This window comes from Etheostoma spectabile, chromosome 23 (genome assembly GCF_008692095.1).
Source record: "Etheostoma spectabile isolate EspeVRDwgs_2016 chromosome 23, UIUC_Espe_1.0, whole genome shotgun sequence".
NCBI lineage: Eukaryota > Metazoa > Chordata > Actinopteri > Perciformes > Percidae > Etheostoma > Etheostoma spectabile.
Window position 1 is genome coordinate 9,073,220 of NC_045755.1, and position 6,013 is coordinate 9,079,232.

General features: G+C 43.4%; 1 protein-coding gene and 1 pseudogene across 15 annotated transcripts in view; both read left to right on the forward strand.

Annotated features, from left to right (window-relative positions):
• Nucleotides 1-6,013, forward strand: part of nrcama (neuronal cell adhesion molecule a) — a 1,100,153-nt gene that overhangs the window by 697,575 nt on the left and 396,565 nt on the right. The window lies entirely within an intron of this gene.
• Nucleotides 1-6,013, forward strand: part of LOC116673021 (plexin-B2-like) — a 279,884-nt pseudogene that overhangs the window by 257,172 nt on the left and 16,699 nt on the right.

Consider the following 6,013-nt stretch of genomic DNA (forward strand, 5'->3'; position numbering starts at 1 on the left):
AATGGAAAAATATAAATACAGATAAAGATATACAGAGACTGTGTGTGGAGGAGATGAAAAACAGGAAGAGGAACTCCAACATTATCAGGTGGTGCAGGTGTTGTAGAGTCTGACAGAGACCTGATTAAGAGACCTTAATCATTGCATATTTGAATGAATTTTAATTAATATTCTGACATACTGGAAAGGATTTGATGAATAAGGCCTTTCTCCAGCTATAGCATTCTCTGAATAAGACATGTGTGCAGTACTATTCAGGTTTTAGAAGCATTCTTTGGACATCTATGCAGCACATTCAGACTCTGCATCTCAATCGGGGGTTTTACTGCAGTTTGTGACAGTTTACGGCTCATGGTCAGCTCTGTGCGTTGCTATGGTTGCTGTACACAAACCAGCCAGCCAACAGTTTGCAAGGCTGCAGATCTTTTGAACCTGATCACAGACTTAGGCATTACCGGCAGACTACAGCCCCCCATACACACCCCTTCTTCACCATGTGGAGATTATAAATAAATCCCACATCTGTAAAATACTCCCTGGTTTCTGTCGCCCCGTCAGATCTGATGATCGAAATGGAGGACCACACCAGTGACCTGAGCGAGGCCCGGATCCCCTTCCTGGACTACAAGGTCTACACCGACCGAAACTTCTTCCTGCCGTCCAAGGACGGCGCCAACGACACCATGATCACGGGAAAAATCCAAATCCCAGAAGCCCGCAAGGCCATCGTGGCTCAGGCGCTCAACCAGTTCTCCAACCTGCTGAACAGTAAAACCTTCCTCATCAACGTGAGTCTGGAGCTTTTCACGGTTTTCCGTTCTCCTTTTCTTCCGTCTCTCAGTCAGTCTTTGTCTTTTCTGCACGACAGTAGAGGTCCAAATGAGACCCAACATGCATGATTTAATTTTTAAAAAGACACCTAAGGGTTTGGAGCCAAAAGTGATCTCCACTTGTGTTTTTAGCTCCAGTAGAAGAACTATTCTCCATTTAAACCCAAAATATCTCATCAACATTATTCTATACTGGTTGTGCACACGGGCAAACTAACAGTCCCTTAGTAGCTTTATCCGGTCATGGATGATATCTTTAAATCCATTGTTATACTGCTCATTTTAGCCTAACTTATTATATACATATCTGTAAAAATTCTGTTTATAGTAATAGCCGTCTGTATATATATATTAATTTTACATATTCACCTGTAAACGCCGTTATAGTAACAACCATCTTTATATTATGTTCATTGTACATATCTGTAAAACTTTTATTTATAGTAATATCCGCCTGTATATTATATTCAGTACATATCCAGCTGTAAATCCTGTTCACAATACTAGTTATCTATTATATTCATAGGACAAATCTATCTGTAAAATCCTGTTTATAATAGTATTCATTTCTATATTTATTCAGTACATATCCATGTCCTGCCCTTATGGAACCAGTGTATATCCTGCACCTGCTGCTATTGACCTTCTGGTTAGACCTGAACTGCATTTCGTTGCCTTGCACCTGTGTAATGACAATAAAGTTTAATCTAATCTAATCTAATCTAATCAGGTTGTTTAAGAGCTCCAGGAAAGCTAGAAACTAGAAAGGCTAGATGAGCCAAACTGCCATTTCCAAGACCATTAATAATAATAATAATAATAATAATAATAATAATAATAATCTTTATTTGTATAGCACTTTTCAAAAAGAAGTTACAAAGTGCTTTGACACGTGTAAAAACAACAATACCCAAGAGACAATAATACTAAGAGATGAAAGCACGAAAACATTGAAAAGACTAAAATACAGATAATGCTAAGAATGAGCTGTGTGTCATGTTTGAAGTTGTCCATGTTCTCCATGTTCTCCATGTTCTCCATGTCCTCCATGTCCTCCATGTCCTCCATGTTCTCCATGTCCTCCATGTCCTACATGTTCTCCACGTTCTCCATGTTCTCCGTCCTCCATGTTCTCCGTCCTCCATGTTTCATGTCCTCCATGTTCTCCGTCCTCCATGTTTCATGTCCTCCATGTTCTCCATCCTCCATGTTCTATGTCCTCCATGTTTCATGTCCTCCATGTTCTCCGTCCTCCATGTTTCATGTCCTCCATGTTCTCCGTCCTTCATGTTTCATGTACTCCATGTTCTCCGTCCTCCATGTTCTCCGCCTTCCAGTTCATCCACACGCTGGAGAGCCGTCCGGACTTCAACGCGCGCTCTCGGGGTTACTTTGCCTCCCTGCTGACGGTGGCGCTGCACGGCAAACTGGAGTACTACACGGACATCATGAGGACCCTGCTGCTGGAGCTGATGGACGAGCACGTGCAGAACAAAAACCCCAAACTCATGCTCCGAAGGTGAGCCGACACCACACACACACCCAGGCAGTCTGGGAGGTCTTCTCCACCGAGGCAGTTCTGGTGCTGGTTCGGAGTCTGAGCCAAATATCAAACTGGTTCTTTGCTTTTCCACATAAATAAACCTGGCTCTGGGCCAAGAAAACAGGTTCAACTCAGCACCAACGTAGCGCTGGTCTGGAGATAAGAACCGGTTACGTCAGGTTCTGGGGGGGCGGGGTTATCATGACGTCGGAAAACCATAAACGTCTGGCCGCCATTTTGAAAACCCTGGTCAGCTGTTAACCATAGAGAGCTGTTGATGTTAGCATTGGACATGGATGGGAAACCAGAACCACCGTGGTCTGGGGAGGAAACCAGAACCACCGTGGTCTGGGGAGGAAACCAGAACCACCGTGGTCTGGGGAGGACACCAGAACCACCGTGGTCTGGGGGGGAAACCACAACCACCGTGGTCTGGGGAGGACACCAGAACCACCGTGGTCTGGGGGGGAAACCACAACCACCGTGGTCTGGGGAGGACACCAGAACCACCGTGGTCTGGGGGGGAAACCACAACCACCGTGGTCTGGGGAGGACACCAGAACCACCGTGGTTGGGAGGAAACCAAGGTCTGATGGCTCTAGGCTGGGGAAGATCCAGCTGGTTCTTAGAGAACTGGAGTAGAACCAGCACCAGACCAGCCACCGAACCAGAAACCACCGTGGTCTGGGGGGGAAACCACAACCACGTGGTCTGGGGAGGACACCAGAACCACCGTGGTCTGGGGGGGAAACCACAACCACCGTGGTCTGGGGAGGACACCAGAACCACCGTGGTCTGGGGGGGAAACCACAACCACCGTGGTCTGGGGAGGAAACCAGAACCACCGTGGTCTGGGGAGGAAACCAACGGTCTGATGGCTCTCAGGCTGGGGAAGATCCAGCTGGTTCTTAGAGAACTGGAGTAGAACCAGCACCAGACCTAGCACCAGAACCAGAACCACCGTGGTCGGGGGAGGAAACCAACGGTTTGATGGCTCTCAGGCTGGGGAAGATCCAGCTGGTTCTTAGAGAACTGGAGTAGAACCAGCACCAGACCTAGCACCAGAACCAGAACCAGCACCTGGTTAGTCTTGGTGGAAAAGACACATGGGAGAACAAACGATTGCCAATAACACTTTTATTCTAATGGATGGATAGTTTTATATTGACTAACATGCTAAACAATAAACACAAATACTTAAAATACAAGACATAGTATACAGTGCAGAAATAGATTCAAGAAAACAACACAACACTATAGAAAGGAAGTGACCTAAACATGGGAAATAAATGGCAATGTAAGTGTATTGTGTGTTGTTGTATGACCTAAAATGTCATATACGCATATCTTTTTATTCATTTATTTTTACAATATGACATTGTGAAGTAGGTGCATAAAAGTAGGTTTTATAAACATTATGCTTCTGCATGCTTCTTCTCGAAAGTATCATTTCTTTTTCATCCTTTTTTACGCTTTTTGTTTTGTTTTTAGGACATGCTTTGACAACGTTTTGAGAAGAAAAATGAAGAAAAAATAAGAAAATCCCATAAAAGTAGTTATATATATATATATATATATATATATATATATATATATATCATATATATATATATATATAATGTAGGCTATTATTGTCTTATATGCATATATGAGAAGAAAAAGCAAGAATAAGCTAAATAAATAAATAGTCTTTTCTGAAAGGGAGTAGGAGGAAGCAATATGCTTTTGGGGTCCTTCCCTTTTTGAAACGTCCATGCCTTTTTATATTTTTAATTACAAAAACAACCCTTATCAGAGTGTTTTCAATCTGTCGTTTCTTAATTTTGCAGCTGAAAACCCCAAAACATTTGCTGATCAATCAACTGATCCAGTTCCATCGTTTCCTTAGCTATTGATTTATCTCGGCTGGAGGTTTATTTATGCATTTCTGTCTCTTTAATCTGTCATAGTTGTATGGTTTAAATGATAGAAAACTCTCCTAATATTTGTGTGTGTGTGTGTGTGTGTGTGTGTGTGTGTGTGTGTGTGTGTGTGTGTGTGTGTGTGTGTGTGTGTGTGTGTGTGTGTGTGTGTGTGTGTGTGTGTGTGTGTGTGTGTGTGTGTGTGTGTGTGTAGGTCAGAGACGGTGGTGGAGAGGATGCTCTGTAACTGGATGTCCATCTGTATCTATCAGTTCCTCAGGGTAACACCTTATCATTCTGTTGTTTTTGTATTTTTATTTCTCTTAGATGTTTGTATTCCTCTTCGATCAGTTCCTCTTTCCTCGCCTTCTCTTCTTCTTCTTCTTCTTCTTCTTCTTCTTCTTCTGTTCCTTCAGTTATAATTGACTCTCAGAAAGTCCCCCCTGTCTCTCTCTGTGTTGTTGAACCTGTTCAGTGGACCTGATCCACGGATCAGCTATGGTCCAATACACCACTACCCTTAAACTTGGATTCATGTTTCCACATATTCATTTCTATAATTCATATCCATTTCTACATACTCACATTCGTTTCACTTCAAGTAGTCTACATATTCAGATAAATATCCATTTCAATGACATCTTCTCAAATTCATTTAAATTACTGCCATTCATAGTGGCTACACCATTTACACTCTATTAATAGAGTATGTACTGAATATAGAGTATATGCCATTAAAGTTGAAATACTAACTGAATGTTAGCTTTCATAAATCATTCAGATTAGTACAGACATAGAATCAGAGTCAGAAAAGGGTTTATTAATAAACAAACACACATATTAAACTTTAACATAAAAAAAAAATGAATGCAGAAAAAACAAATATGTACAATATACCTAAGGCTAAATGGGTTGAATGCAAGATTGCAAAGAGTAGAAAGTATATGGATGGGCAATTGTCCGGGGGGGGGGGGGGGCTTCTTTTCTTGCTTCTAATATTCATTCTAATCCCACATTTTTTTGACGTTGTGATCCGGATCACAGCATGGAACGTTGATTGACTTTAGTCCCCCCCCCCCCCCCCCCCCCCCCCCGCGTGCTGTGCTTCAGACACGGCTGGGGAGCCTCTTACAAAAACTGTTCAAGGCCCTGAGCACCAGGTGGAGAAAGGGCCGGTGTGACGCCAAGATTAGAAGCCAAATACACCCTGAACGAGGACGGCTGCTGGGGGACGTGGAGTACTCCGTACTGGTGAGTAACACGAATACCCGTACTGGTGAGTCAGCAGTACTCCGTACTGGTGATACACGCATACTCCTTACTGTGTTCCTTCTGGTGAGTACACGCAACACTCACTAAAAACTACCATGTGAATCAAGGACATCATCAAATCAAATAGGGCAACATGGCGGGTCTTAATGAGAGAGACTGGTGGATATCTGAATCTGCGATCATTTTGACCGAAATGTGTGTTGTGGGTGTGGGTGTTTGTGTGTGTGTGGTGTGTGTGTGTGTGTGTGTGTGTGTGTGTGTGTGTGTGGTGGTGTGTGTGTGTGTGTGTGTGTGTGTGTGTGTGTGTGGGTGTGTTCAGACTCTGCGGTGCTGGTGCACGGAGAGACCAGACGTGACTCCCGTGAAGTGTTGAACTGTGACACCATCCCCAGGTGGTCTGCTTTCAAGTCTCTCCAACGTCCGAGAACAAGTCCTTCATCTGTCCTTCATTCTGTCCTATCTGCAGG